Source organism: Anabrus simplex, chromosome 3, assembly GCF_040414725.1.
Source record: "Anabrus simplex isolate iqAnaSimp1 chromosome 3, ASM4041472v1, whole genome shotgun sequence".
In the NCBI taxonomy this organism is placed as follows: domain Eukaryota; kingdom Metazoa; phylum Arthropoda; class Insecta; order Orthoptera; family Tettigoniidae; genus Anabrus; species Anabrus simplex.
This window is the reverse complement of record NC_090267.1, coordinates 218,934,786-218,951,432: the sequence shown is the minus strand read 5'-3', so window position 1 is coordinate 218,951,432 and position 16,647 is coordinate 218,934,786.

The following is a 16,647-nucleotide window of genomic DNA, read 5'->3' as shown; positions in this document are numbered from 1 at the left end:
CCCCAACATTTGCCTGATGCGAAAATGAGAAACCACAGAAAACCATCTTCAGGGCTGCCGACAGTGGGGTTTGAACCCATTAACTCCTCATTGCAAGCTCACAGCTGTGGGGCCCTATCCGCACAGCCAACTCACCCGGCCCTCAGTATTCGGGGTCGCTGACATGAATAGTGACACTCCGGAATTTTTATAAATCCAAGTTTCTTTCCTACTCATATGTGCTCGTTAAATCGTAATTATCTTCTCAAGAATAGTCGGCATGCCACGTGTGTGAATTTTTAGCACCTCTTCTTCTGTTCTTACTGCAGTTATGATATAGATTTAATATACCACCAGTAATCTACTTTTTGGAATTTTTTCAATGTATACAAGAACCTCATTTATCCGGATTAAATGGGACCGGAACAGATCCGGATAATCGAAAATCTGGGTAATCTGGAAAAACTACAATACAAAATACAGTACATGTTATATAATCTATTAATATAATTGTACAGTAATACCATTTTTCAATTGTACAAAAAAATATAAGAACACTTTTCTTACATTTACGACTCTGTTTTATGCACTAAAATAACGTGGGAAGTTTTTTCTGTTTTACATTTGTATAGCGTTCACGCGCAGCACGATCACGAAGACGTTTACAGCCCAGATTCATCGGCATTCTATATCTGATCTGGCGTTAAGTTATCAGAGCAAATAACGTCCTGAAATTCCTTTATGATACTGTCAGCAGCGATTTTATCCCCTGAAAATCTTTCACCAGTCACTGAAAGCTGGCGTATGCCATGACGAGCTTTCCATCTTTCCAACCAACCCTGACTAGCTGTGTTGCTAGCTTGCTGTTTAAACTGAGCGCCTTTTCTTGTAAAATCGGCCCTGAAATCGGAACATCATGCTCACTTTTTGCAGTAAACCACACGAATAATACATCATCTAGATATTCATTTCTAGCTTTCTTTACTGTAGCACAATTCTCTAAACTATCTTTCATCATCATTTTAAAGCAGAAGTCTTCAATTTATTTTTGGTTTTTCTTCCAATCAGACACAGTAGGAAGTCCCTATGCCATAGTCTACAGCAATATTTTTCAAAAATTATCCTTTGTCTAGCCTGTTTAATGCTTTTAACGTTTTGTCCATGGAAACGACCTCTTTCTTTTGAAGCCATTTCATGCTCACTCAAACAATACAATACTGCACAGGAAAATACTGTACAACGTGGTGTTAACCTTCAGCTACTGATGTGGTCTCTCACAGACTACTGGATATGATGACTCATTCCCTTCCACTTTCATCATCTTAAGCAATCACACGGCAGGTCATTACTGAGCAACGATGTGAACGCAAAATGTCTGCAGTAGTGGATGAGTGTCATAGACTCCATGTCAGCAGGACCGTCATTAAAATAAAGTGATTGATGAAGTGCCTAATCAATGGTTAACAAGCGACCTAGCTCTGTGCGCTGAGGCACATTAGTAGCGCGTTGCATTCAGAAGAGCGTGGGTTTGAATCCCACCTCGGCCATCCTGGGAATGGTTTTCCATGGTTTCCCATTCTCAATTTCAGGAAAATGCCGGGACGGTACCTTTGATAGACCGTGGCCGAATTACTTCCAATTCCTGTCCTTAACTATCCTTGGCGGAAAAGACATTCAAGAAGAGTCGACCCCGTAAAAGAAATACTGTACAAGTAAAAATAAATGTTTATTACTTTCGATCTGGATAAACCGGAGATCAGGATTAATGAGGGTCAGATAAACGAGGTTCTTGTGTACTGGGGTCAGCACTTGGTGTGGATATGGCTTAGTTTTTCAGCTGGATACCCTTCCTGAAGTCAACCCTATTTGGAGGGATGCATTCAGTATCGCGTGTTTCCAGTCTATGAGCCAGAGGAATTAATTACTGTATACGTAGTTAAAATCCTCAACCCGGGGTCCGCTGTACAAAAGACCAGTATGCTGACCATTCAGCCAAGGAGGCAAACTCCAGTTCACAGTAATCACAAAAGTGAAAAATGAAATGAAATTACGTATGGGTTTTAGGAGTGTCCGAGGACAAGTTCGGCTTGCCAGGTACAGGTCTTTTGAATTGACACCCGTAGGTGACCTGGGCATCGTGATGAGGATGAGATGGTGATGAAGATGACACATACACCCAGCATCCGTGCCAGCAGAATTAACCAATTACGGTTAAAATTCCCGGCCCTGCCGGGAATCAAACCCAGGATCCCTGTGACCAAAGGTCGGCACGCTAATCATTTAGCCATGGAGCCAGACATCACAAAAGTAAATGATCCTTATTCAGAGGTGGATTTCCAACAGGCATCATAGCGACGGAGTGCTACAAACTCATACATAAATATTTTCAGTTTTATGTGCAGCCAGAGCTAACCAAAAACAAAACATGCCAGGGTGTATGCTATTTGCAGTGACAATCTAGGCAAGAAGAAGGTACAGTGTATATCTTATGAAAAGTGGAACCACCCCGAGTGCACTAAGAGTAAGCAAGGCAAGTGTTGTGGAACAGTTAGTGCGGCTGAACTTCATGAAATTATGGAGATACTACACGGACTGCATCTGAATTCAGGAATTTCATAAACGGGCAAAAAGAATGCGAAAGGGAGTTGGGTAAATCGTTGGACATGTGTCAGGAGAAACACGACAGTTATGCCAAATATATGGCTATTCAAGAGGGACAAATAAAATGCCTAAGTGAAAATGTAGAATCGCTAAAAGAGGAAAACTTGGATTTGAAGTCCCGTGTTAAGTCACTTGAGTCTCGAGTCACTGACACTGAACAATACTCACGACGAAATACAGTGGAAATATTCGGGATTCCTGAACTGAAAAACAAGGATGTCCTAGAGACTGTGAAATTAGTGGGAAAAGCTCTAGATATAAATATCCAGAATGAAATGGTTGACATTTGTCATCGGCTTCCTAAACATGAGGGCCAGAATAATGGAGGAATAATTGTGCGTTTCGTCCAAAGAATTGACAAAGAGGCCCTCTTGCAACGACGGAGAGTGAAGCGCCCTTTATTTACGCGACATCTTGGCCTACCAAACGACAATATCATCTGCATTAATGAAAGTTTGGCACCAGCGAGAAGAAAACTACTGGCTGTTTCGCGCAACTTTAAATGGGAAGACTACAAATTCTTTCGGGTACGTAATGGAATCATAAGATTAAGGAAGAATGAGGGTTCTGAGATTTTTATTATTAATGATACAGAGGATCTCAGCAAGCTAAAATAACAATGAATAAACTTTTAATGTCCACTTATTCAATACAATAACAATATTGTTTACAGATGTAATTACAACATTCTAATTATATACAGTACTAGTTTCGACGCATTTTTGCGTCATCTTCATCTGTACAAATAAATCGGAAAATATGGTCCATAAACTGCGGAGTCATCTTAAAATAATCGTGAATATTGCTGAATAAAATTTAGGTATGGCGGAATTCTTCAATATCTAACGCCTATGAGAGTAGTATAATACAGGGATTCGGCCGCCACCGCCACCTCCGGCTCCCAGTGGCCACCTCCACCTCAGCCAGTGGCCTCTTCCAGTACTGCCAACTTAACCTAACTAGCGCGACAGTACTGCAAACTTAACCTAACTAGCGCGAAATTTGAATTTGTAAACAAAGCCACGTGCTTTTTGACAGCTGTCATCGACAACAACGCATCGCTAACCTCAGTACTGCCATCTTGACGGGCCTAAACATCAGTAGTGCCAACTTAACCTAACTAGCTCGAGATAAACAAAGCCACATGCTTTTTGACAACCACGTGCTTTTTGACAGATTTGTAAACAAAGCCACGTGCTTTTTGACAGACAACAACGCATCGCAAACCTCAGTACTGCCATCATGACGGGCCTAAACCTCAGTAGTGCCAACTTAACCTAACTAGCATGAGGTAAACAAAGCCACGTGTTTTTTGACAGCCACGTGCTTTTTGACAGATTTGTAAACAAAGCCACGTGCTTTTTGACAGACAACAACGCATCGCTAACCTCAGTACTGCCATCTTGACGGGAATAAACCTCGGTGGTACCAACTTAACCTAACTAGCGAGAGGTAAACAAAGCCACGTGCTTTTTGACAGCCACATGCTTTTTGACAGCTGCCATCCGCCATCTTTGAGCACCGTGCTGCCCTCTTTCGTCACCTGTCATCGGCAGTGCTGCCATCTTGACGGGTCTAAACCTTAGTGCTACCAACTTAACCTAACTAGCGCGAGGTAAACAAAGCCACGTGTTTTTTGACAGCCGTCATCCGCCATCTTTAATCCATAGAGCACAGTGCTGCCCTCTTTAGCTACTTACCTTTGAAATGTGGTGGCGGATAATTTGAAAAATGCTTTTTGACAGCAGCCATATTGCATCGCAAACCTCAGTGCTGCCCTCTTTAGCTAGATACCTGTGGTAGCAGACAATTCCACGTGACAGCAGCCATCTTTAATCAAGAGAGCACCGTGATGCCCTCTATGTGGTGGCGGCAAATTGAAAAATTCCACGTGCTCTTGTTTGGAAACAAACTCACGTGCTTTTTTGACAGCTACCATCCACCATCTTTAATCAACAGAGCACAGTGCTGTACTCTTTAGCTAGATACCTTTGAAATGTGGTGGCGGCAATTTGAAAAATTCTATGTGCTCTTGTTGGGAAACAAAGCTACGTGCTTTTTTTTGACAGCTGTCATCCGCCATCTTTAATCAATAGAGCACTGTGCTGCTATCATGCGGGCAATTTCGTTAGCTGTCATCCGCCATCTTTAATCCAGAGAGAACAGTGCTGCCCTCTATGTGGTGGCGGCAAATTGAAAAATTCCACGTGCTCTTGTTTGAAAACATACTCACGTGCTTTTTTGATAGCTGTCATCCGCCATCTTTAATCCAGAGAGAACAGTGCTGCCCTCTATGTGGTGGCGGCAAATTGAAAAATTCCACGTGCTCTTGTTTGAAAACATACTCACGTGCTTTTTTGACAGCTGTCATCCGCCATCTTTAATCCAGAGAGAACAGTGCTGCCCTCTATGTGGTGGCGGCAAATTGAAAAATTCCACGTGCTCTTGTTTGAAAACATACTCACGTGCTTTTTTGACAGCTGTCATCCGCCATCTTTAATCCAGAGAGAACAGTGCTGCACTCTATGTGGTGGCGGTAAATTCCATGTGCTTTACAAACCTATGTGCTTTTCTGACAGCTGTCATCCGCCATCTTTAATCTAGAGAGAACAGTGCTGCACTCTATGTGGTGGCGGCAAATTCCACGTGCTTTACAAACCTATGCGCTTTTCTGTCATCCACCATCTTTAATCTAGAGAGAACAGTGCTGCACTCTATGCGGTGGCGGCAAATTCTACGTGCTTTACAAACCTATGCGCTTTTCTGTCATCCACCATCTTTAATCTAGAGAGAACAGTGCTGCACTCTATGTGGTGGCGGCAAATTCTACGTGCTCTTATTTGGAAACAAATTCTACTCGCTCTTCAGCTGTCATCTACCATCTTTAATCAAGAGAGCACCGTGCTGCCCTCTTTGTGGTGGCGGATAATTTGAAAAAATTCTTTTCGACAAGCAGCCATCTTTAATCCAGAGAGAACAGTGCTGCCCTCTTTAGCTACTTACCTTTGAGGCGGTTAATTTGAAAAATTCTTTTCGACAAGCTGCCATCTTTAATCCAGAGAGAACAGTGCTGCCCTCTTTAGCTACTTACCTTTGAGGCGGTTAATTTGAAAAATTCTAGCTGCCATCTTTAATGAAAAGGGCATCGTGGTGCTATCTTGCGGGTAATATTTTACGTCACAGCTGTCATCCACCATCTTGCATTGCTAACCTTAGTGCTGCCCTCTTTAGCTACTTACCTTTGACAAGCTGTCACCCGCCATATTGCATCGCCAACCTCAGTGCTGCACTCTATGTGGTGGCGGATAACTTGAAAAAATCTTTTTGACAAGCAGCCATCTTTAATCAACAGAGCACCGTGCTGACATCTTTAGCTACCGCCATCTTACATCGCTTACCTCGCTGCTGCACTCTATGTGGTGGCGGTTAATTCGAACAAGTTTAATCACGCATCGGGTAAGCTAGAGTAAGCACGTGCTGCAGTGATGACGTTATCATGCATGTTTAAACCCGTTCGTTGACTAAAAGCTTTAGTCTTCGGGAAACAGTGATAGAGTGTGGAGTGCAAACATGACGAAAACATTAATAGTTGATGTGCAAGGCTTTAAAGTAAACGGAAACAAGTTTGTGTTTAAAGAGGTGGCTGTGTTAGATTGCTGTGTGTTGTGGGCACCAAAACTTGTTAGTTTAGTATTTAGTCCACCGTTCCCTTACTGTTTGCAAACAGATGAAGATAAAAAGCAGACTCAGTGGATTGAAAACAATTTAGGTTTGAAGTGGGAAGAAAAAGGAATACCTTATCGTTTTCTACCTTTAATGATGAATGCACATTTGTCAAGAGCAGATCTTGTTCTTTTAAAGGGTTGTGAAAAGAAAGAATGGTTGCGTGATTTTCTACCATCATCATGTGAAGTTATCGACATGCATGAATTGGGGTGCCCATCATTTAAAACTCTTCCGAAAGAGCATAGTAGAGAAACAACTAAACAGTCTTTACAACATGTATGCATGCTCTTTGATTGGTTGTGTCGCAGTGCATGTCGGGAAGTGAACAACATATGTAAAGTGCAGTGTCGAAATAACCTTAGTGTAAAAGAAACATTTGTAGAGTAAAGACATCATGTCATTTCTAACAGATACTAAGTGTAACGCAGTTGAAAAGGCGATCGTAAAGTTTTATGCATGCAAAAAGAAACTAAACACTTTTACTGAAGAAGAGTTAAATGCATTACCAAAGGCATTTTTGGTCAATGTAGCTGCGAATGCTGTAAAGAAGATTTGGGATAAGGTGCCTCGTGAGTGGACTCAAGATCCTGTTTTGTCAGAGCTTCAAACGTGTAGTTTACATCATGAACACGTGAGTTTAGCTAGAAGACCTTCTGTGAGACAGTGCCGTACATGTCAACTAATTAAACTGTATCACGGACCTAAAACTAACGAGTTGTCTTCGCTTATAAACACTTATCATGGCTGTGGAGAGAGTAAACAAGGAAAAGGTGAAGAAACGTGCTGGGAGAAAGATGAGGAAGCATGTTGGGCGTGGACTCATCAATAGAGTGATTGATCTTCTTTTCTTCGTGCTTCATCTCCCCTGCGGCCCTAGAACACGTTCGCCTGATACGTAGTTACATGCTGCCTGCATAGAGTGTAGCTGTTAAAATCTGCTTCGTAAAGTTATGCTGTGTGTGTGTGTGTGTGTGTATGTGTTATTACCTAGTGCTTTAGCTGCTCAGAAGAATATAGCAGCACTTGTCGTTGTTGGTGCAATAAAACGAAAAACTGAGTGACAAAGACCGTAACATGAACAAAGGATAAAAATGTATGTATATAGTCTAAAATAAATATGAATTGTCAAAACATATTACAGGTGTTGTTTAATCCTACAGCATGTCCTAGTGACTTAGAAGAAAGGAAACGTAGAGGATTAAAAGAAAACACACATAAGATTTAAAGTACATCCTCTTTATTAATCCATGAATTAAAGCTGTTATTAAAACCAAGCCATTTAACATACAGTTTATTACCACGACGTCGAATAACACGTTCAACTAAATAGTGATCAGGATATTTTGTTTTCTGCAGTTCTTCGATGTAGAATCCTCCTTCAATAGGCTGTCCTCTGAGATCGCGAAGTAAATACGTAACTGGATTAGTAAGCTTAACACTTCTGATTTGAAAAATTTCAGTGCTCCAGTTAGGTGTGTATCCTTTTGCAAAGATAGACTTGTGTTTGCTGATGCGAACGAAATCACCTTCTTTAAAGCGATAGCGACGTGGATCAGCTGTTTTGATTACAAGATGAATAGCATCTAGACGAGGTGTATTCTTTGTAACAAGACGTGGCTTTGTTCCGATAGTGCGATGAGGTGTATCGTTGTAGGTAGATAAAAGTCTAGGTAGCAGATCAATCCAACGATATGAACCTTGCGCTGTAAATTCTCGCCACATCATTGTTTTGAGTGTACGATTAAAGCGTTCTACAACACTTGCCTTGAGATTACTGAACGTAGAGTAGTGTTGAATGCCAAGTAACTTGAGGTAAGAAGAAAAATCCTTGTTGTAAAACTCTTTACCTTGATCAGTTTGAAGAAGCCTTGGGCAGCGTTTCGATTCTTCAACAATATGTTTAAATGCTTCTTTAACTTGAGCTGCTGTTTTAGAACGCACGGGTTGTGCAAAAGCAAACTTTGAGTACACATCGATAACAGTAAGTAGATACTTATAGCCCTTATTACTAGAAGCATATGGAATCATTTCTACTAAGTCTGCTTGCCAGAGATCATCTTTTCCTCGTGTAATAACGCGTCTGCGACAGTAGGTGCGACGTGCTGGTTTATGTAACTCATGTGCGATGTTTACCTTTACAGGTGAGATCTTCTCTTGACGAGCCATTATAAAATAATACCGGCATAACGTAGTTCTCTTTCTATTTCTAGAATTTCTGATCCGTGACCAGTGTGACCAGCCTCTTGCGATGCTCTTAAAAGTTGTAATCGTTCAACGAGTAAGTTTGGGTCATTCCAGTATCTTACGTCCACATACGGCAACAAAGGCTTGTAGATAACGTCTAGACTACGTGCAGTCGGAAACAGCTTAGAAATAAACTCACGATACTTGTAACTCTTATTCGCATTTACAGCTTCTGTTCTCTTGTAATTACGTCGTGTTGCATCGGTAGCAAAAAGTATTGCTTTATACTTTTTAAGATCATCTTGTAAAATTATATCCTTGTCAGGTATTCGTGAGAAAAGAAGTTCTAAGAGTCCTTTCGTAGGTTTATAGGTAACACCTTTTACAATGAGTTTGTTGCTATTAATCTTAACATTTGAATTTCCTATCCGGAAACAGTCATCTTCGTAGCGAATACCATAGGTAGTGTCAGTTTGTCCTGTAAAAAGTTTTTCTATATAAGGTGCAAAGAGAGATCCATAGGTATCTTGAATAAAAGTTCTAAACTGATTGCGATATTCTGGTGTAATCATAACCTCAGACAAAGATGGTAGATTTTGCGTCGATGTAGTAGGTGTTTCTGCAATAACATCTGTAGTTAAAAACTCAACACGCTTAGATGGTGATGCATCATTAAGTTCTTCTTCTTCTTCTTCTTCTTCTTCCTTATCTTCCTCTTCTTGATCTACATCCTGCTTCTTCTCTTCCGTATCTTCTTCATGCTTTTCTTCTTCATGCTTCTCTTTATGATATGATGTTTGCATAGAAGCAAAACTTGAAGTAGACTGCGGTAATGAAGTAGAATTAAAAATTTCTTTGAGTGGTGTACTTAGTTGTGTTTTTAAAAATAAATCCGTGTCTGCTTGAATACGTTTAAGCTCCTTAAATTTCCGTCGAATATTGTTTCGAGCTTGGATGATATGTTTTGTGATCTCCTTGCTAGATGTTAACATGATGGTGGTTTTTAATCAAGTAGTTACTGTAATTCTGTGTTAATGCATATAAAATGATCGAAACCCATGCGATATCGTCCATGCTGTACATCACTTTCTTTATCAATAACTAAAAAGCTGTAACGGTGTAATGACCAACATTTAGCACACATACGTTTAAAGTCATCGAATGTCATATCAGTGTTAACATGATCGTTATACACATGTCGCATGTTGCGCTCATCTTGCCGAAAAAGCACAATAACATTCGCGTTGTCGCGTATCAACTGCTTGGGCACACGAGAATAGGTTTGGCACAAATAGATGCAATCAACATATTTATGTCGACCCATACTAAAGAATGCACGAATAACGTTTTGCTGTTCTGTTGCGACATCATCAAAGATCATTAGAGAATTAGGAAGCACATCGTCTGGTGATGGTACTTGCTCATGTGAATTAAATTTAAAATATCTTATTCCATCTTTAACTAGATCGTGCATTACAGTTTGTAGAACAGTATATAGCGGCTGATAGAGTGACTTTGCGAAAACGTAAATATTCTCGAAGCGTATACCATTTACAGAAGTAATAAGTGTGAGTAAAAGATTTGTTTTACCGCATCCCGACGGACCTGATATAATACATCGCACAGTAAAAGGAAACAACGTTCCATGGCGTTTTCTTGTAGTTGTACTAGAACTAGGTAAGAGATGTGGTACAATGTCGGTAACAGGTAGCGTGTCTTGCTGCTTTATAATCTTCATGATAACTGAATCATAAAGTACGTAATAGTAATATATATATATTAAACGAAACAAGAGGCAACGGTTAGTTTATGATTTGCTCTTGACTAGTAAAGTCGTGTCCAGCATGGTGAAACAACGATATCCAAACGACATGAAGAAGAAGAAGAAAGTAAAAACTGTTGGATGGAAAGATGTTATAAAGGCTGCGCAAAAAGCTATTCGAGGGGAATACAATCCTCGTGTAGCTATTACTAAGGCGTTACGCGCAGCAAGAGCGAGAATTTCTCCAAAGTGCAGAGCAATATTTAGTAAACGTGCGCGAATTATTCCTGTACCAAAACGAGGAGGATTTCTTCCTGCGCTGTTTGCTGGCTTAGCAGCTTTAGGGTCATTGCTAGGTGGTGCTAGTGCTGTAGCGAGAACTGTCAAAGCTGTAGAAGAAGCGAAACAACAGTTGAAAGAGAGTGAACGTCATAACAAGACGATGGAGGCAATTGCGTTACGAGGCAAAGGTGTGAACATGAAGCTAGCGCCATACAAGAAAGGGCTTGGTATCTACATTTCTCCAAAAAACGTCTACTGAATGCACTGCCATATCGAGCTCTAACGCATGATGAAGTTTTTACGTTTGCTAAACAACTAGGAATTCATTATTTTCGAGGAGTGTATATGCGTGATCAACTACCAGCACGTCCACGTGAACGTGAAAGTGCCGTAATTAACTTGGACGACAGTCGTGGACCTGGAACTCATTACGTTGCTTATGTAAAACGTAAATCTAAAGTATGGTATTTTGATAGCTATGGAGATTTACCTCCTCCTTTTGAGCTCATACGTTATTTCGGAAGCAGTGCAGACATTGTTTACAATAAAAACCGTGTGCAAAACTTTAATACACGCATGTGCGGACGATTATGTCTTATGTTCTTATATCAAACCCAGACAGTAGAGAAAGTGTATTAGTGTCTACGTGATGACGAACAGTGAAAGAACGTTTGCTGTACGTGGAGAAGGACCTGAAACAACCATCTATTTTAATCCGCCAATCGAACTTGGTTATCAGCCGCATAGTCTTGGACTAGTATCGTTTGAAAGCTACAATAAAATCTATAATGTGCGTGATGGTTTAAACAAGTTCTATTACGATGAGTATGTGCTAACACTACCCTCAGGTAGTTATACAGTAGATGATATTCACGACTATATTGAAAGTACGTTAATTGATCAGTTTGGGGAAGATAGTTTTAGTAATCATAATTACAAGTTCTCAATCACTATAAGCAACATTACGCACAAATGTGTTATTGAATCATCATTTAAGATTGACTTCAAATCACAACCTGATTCGATTGGTCCACTGCTTGGATTTTCATCGAGGGAGCTCCTACCGAACGTACGTTACGAGTCTGATCAACCTATAAAACTCTTCGATGATTATAATGTGAACATTACTTGTAATATTATTACAGACTTGAATAGTAATCTACAACCCTCGCACGTCCTGCACGACTTTATTGTTACAGAGGAACGTGGATATACTATTTGTGAGAAACCAGCAGTAGTTCTTTATCATCCTGTGTCTGTAAAACACATTAGCAACATTACTCTTAGACTTGTAAATAAACATAATCAGCTTATTCATTTAGATCAGCACGCGTACGTAGCTTACAAACTACATCTTAAACCAGTATGAAAACCATCTATAAAACACGGTGTACATTCCGAAGGCATACTACATGTGTGCAGAGACTCATCGAGTTAACAGATACCCATAAGCAGATACTCCAAGATTTAGGATATACACTACTACAACAGAATGGAAGAAATGCTAGACATTACGAATACAGTAGAAAGTCGTGAAGGTGTAGTACGAAGTGAGCTTCATTCTTATCAACCTTTTACGTTTGGATTAAATAACAATGATGAAATTCATTTTATTATTAATCAACAAGATGTTTACACCTTACCACACGAAAGCTACCTCTATATTGAAGGACGATTAGAAAAGTCTGATGGAAGTGGACCAAGCACTTCACAACTAAACAACCATGCTCTAGCTTTTCTCTTTTCTGAAGCGCGACATGAGGTAAATAATGTTGAAATAGATCGAACGAAGAATGTTGGTATTACAAGCGCAATGAAACTCTACCCTTCTTTCTGTGATGAAGAAAGTAATCTTTTGCGGATGGCTGGATGGTGTCCAAAATCTACTAACAACTGGATGATTAATGAGGATAGAACTTTTACGGGTATGTTATCACTGAAACATATTTTTGGATTCGCAGAAGACTTTACACGTATTATAATCAACGTAAAACAAGAGCTTATTCTAATCCGTGATCGAAGTGATTACAATTCTCTTAAAGCAGTAGAAACACCTGTAGAATCGAAAATAACACTGCATCGTATACTGTGGCGGATCCCACATGTAACCTTATCTGATCGTGAAAAACTTCGATTGCTCAAGATTGTAGAAAATGATACACCATTACCTATACGTTTTAGAAGTTGGGAGCTGCATGAATATCCTGTGTTACCACCTACAAACAAGCATAGCTGGGCAGTTAAAACATCACGTTTTACTGAGAAGCCCTTGTACATTATTTTTGGATTTCAAACTAATCGGAAATTCAATCACGAAAAAGATAGCTCACTGTTTGATCACTGCAAATTAAGACACGTTAGACTATATCTCAATGGAATTACGTATCCCTACGAAAACATCGACATTAACTTTGAGAAAAATAAGTTTGGGATGCTCTATGACATGTTTTGTAAATTTCAATCATCGTATTATCAGAAAGAAGATCGTCCGCTATTTACACCTCAAGAATTTAAAAATAAAGCACCGATTGTAGTTATAGACTGCTCTTATCATGAAGAATCTATAAAAGAATCTCCAGTTGATATTCGTTTAGAATTTGAAACATCTGAAAACATTCCTGCTAACACAGCAGCCTATTGTCTTATTATTCATATGAGTGATGTTACTTACCATCCGCTAACGAATATTGTTACGAGACTATAAATAAGAATAGATCTTTATCATTTTCATTAGTGTGTGCTTCGACATCGTACGCTATGGAACAAAACTGTAAATGTGCATGCTGTTTGCATGCTCATACGCAACATCTTATTTATGTTTCACGAGTGAGTGAGGCTATTAAGATGTTCTATAAACGTAGATCATCGATGCCGAAACATCTTATTCAATACTTAGCACCAGGATTTTTATATACGTACGCTGCCTCTTACGTACATAATTTTTGGGACATCCTTCCTCTACACAGTAAGATGTCAATCGAAGTAGCTTTATGCAGAACTTGTGAGCGACATTACAAGCATCGAGGAGAAAATGGTGATGATGATTGGGATGGACCAAATTCGAGGATTGAACACTGTACACAGTGTATGAATGAACTTTCTCTAGTACTTCATGATGATGATGATGATTCCGAAAAGGAATAACAGCAAGGTAAGAAGTACATGATCTTCTCTGTAAAGCATAACATACTTAGTATAATATATTTCTAAATGCTTTGTTTAATTTGAATGTTGCAGGAGGCATTTCGGAAGCATACGTTGTTAAGAAGCACACCAACCTTGTCAGCAGCAAAAACGAACACTGTTGTAGTACATTTGTAAATAAATATTTGATCGCATTCAAAAAATGTTGTACTTATTGCATTGCTTTACACCGACTTACTCTTAAGAAAAACGATCAGGACTAAACATGCACAATGACGTCATCACAACAGCACTTGCTTACTCTAGCTTTCCCGATGCATGTTTAAACTCGTTCGAATTTACCGCTACCACATTCCTTTACATCGACTTACTCTTAAGAAAACGGACAAGTCTAAACATGTATGATGATGTCATCACAACAGCACGTGCTTACTCTAGCTTACCCGATGCGTGATTAAACTTGTTCGAATTAACCGCCACCACATAGAGTGCAGCAGCGAGGTAAGCGATGTAAGATGGCGGTAGCTAAAGATGTCAGCACGGTGCTCTGTTGATTAAAGATGGCTGCTTGTCAAAAAGATTTTTTCAAGTTATCCGCCACCACATAGAGTGCAGCACTGAGGTTGGCGATGCAATATGGCGGGTGACAGCTTGTCAAAGGTAAGTAGCTAAAGAGGGCAGCACTAAGGTTAGCAATGCAAGATGGTGGATGACAGCTGTGACGTAAAATATTACCCGCAAGATAGCACCACGATGCCCTTTTCATTAAAGATGGCAGCTAGAATTTTTCAAATTAACCGCCTCAAAGGTAAGTAGCTAAAGAGGGCAGCACTGTTCTCTCTGGATTAAAGATGGCAGCTTGTCGAAAAGAATTTTTCAAATTAACCGCCTCAAAGGTAAGTAGCTAAAGAGGGCAGCACTGTTCTCTCTGGATTAAAGATGGCTGCTTGTCGAAAAGAATTTTTTCAAATTATCCGCCACCACAAAGAGGGCAGCACGGTGCTCTCTTGATTAAAGATGGTAGATGACAGCTGAAGAGCGAGTAGAATTTGTTTCCAAATAAGAGCACGTAGAATTTGCCGCCACCACATAGAGTGCAGCACTGTTCTCTCTAGATTAAAGATGGTGGATGACAGAAAAGCGCATAGGTTTGTAAAGCACGTAGAATTTGCCGCCACCGCATAGAGTGCAGCACTGTTCTCTCTAGATTAAAGATGGTGGATGACAGAAAAGCGCATAGGTTTGTAAAGCACGTGGAATTTGCCGCCACCACATAGAGTGCAGCACTGTTCTCTCTAGATTAAAGATGGCGGATGACAGCTGTCAGAAAAGCACATAGGTTTGTAAAGCACATGGAATTTACCGCCACCACATAGAGTGCAGCACTGTTCTCTCTGGATTAAAGATGGCGGATGACAGCTGTCAAAAAAGCACGTGAGTATGTTTTCAAACAAGAGCACGTGGAATTTTTCAATTTGCCGCCACCACATAGAGGGCAGCACTGTTCTCTCTGGATTAAAGATGGCGGATGACAGCTGTCAAAAAAGCACGTGAGTATGTTTTCAAACAAGAGCACGTGGAATTTTTCAATTTGCCGCCACCACATAGAGGGCAGCACTGTTCTCTCTGGATTAAAGATGGCGGATGACAGCTATCAAAAAAGCACGTGAGTATGTTTTCAAACAAGAGCACGTGGAATTTTTCAATTTGCCGCCACCACATAGAGGGCAGCACTGTTCTCTCTGGATTAAAGATGGCGGATGACAGCTAACGAAATTGCCCGCATGATAGCAGCACAGTGCTCTATTGATTAAAGATGGCGGATGACAGCTGTCAAAAAAAAGCACGTAGCTTTGTTTCCCAACAAGAGCACATAGAATTTTTCAAATTGCCGCCACCACATTTCAAAGGTATCTAGCTAAAGAGTACAGCACTGTGCTCTGTTGATTAAAGATGGTGGATGGTAGCTGTCAAAAAAGCACGTGAGTTTGTTTCCAAACAAGAGCACGTGGAATTTTTCAATTTGCCGCCACCACATAGAGGGCAGCACGGTGCTCTCTTGATTAAAGATGGCTGCTGTCACGTGGAATTGTCTGCTACCACAGGTATCTAGCTAAAGAGGGCAGCACTGAGGTTTGCGATGCAATATGGCTGCTGTCAAAAAGCATTTTTCAAATTATCCGCCACCACATTTCAAAGGTAAGTAGCTAAAGAGGGCAGCACTGTGCTCTATGGATTAAAGATGGCGGATGACGGCTGTCAAAAAACACGTGGCTTTGTTTACCTCGCGCTAGTTAGGTTAAGTTGGTAGCACTAAGGTTTAGACCCGTCAAGATGGCAGCACTGCCGATGACAGGTGACGAAAGAGGGCAGCACGGTGCTCAAAGATGGCGGATGGCAGCTGTCAAAAAGCATGTGGCTGTCAAAAAGCACGTGGCTTTGTTTACCTCTCGCTAGTTAGGTTAAGTTGGTACCACCGAGGTTTATTCCCGTCAAGATGGCAGTACTGAGGTTAGCGATGCGTTGTTGTCTGTCAAAAAGCACGTGGAATTGTTTACAAATCTGTCAAAAAGCACGTGGCTGTCAAAAAACACGTGGCTTTGTTTACCTCATGCTAGTTAGGTTAAGTTGGCACTACTGAGGTTTAGGCCCGTCATGATGGCAGTACTGAGGTTTGCGATGCGTTGTTGTCTGTCAAAAAGCACGTGGCTTTGTTTACAAATCTGTCAAAAAGCACGTGGTTGTCAAAAAGCACGTGGCTTTGTTTATCTCGAGCTAGTTAGGTTAAGTTGGCACTACTGAGGTTTAGGCCCGTCAAGATGGCAGTACTGAGGTTAGCGATGCGTTGTTGTCGATGACAGCTGTCAAAAAGCACGTGGCTTTGTTTACAAATTCAAATTTCGCGCTAG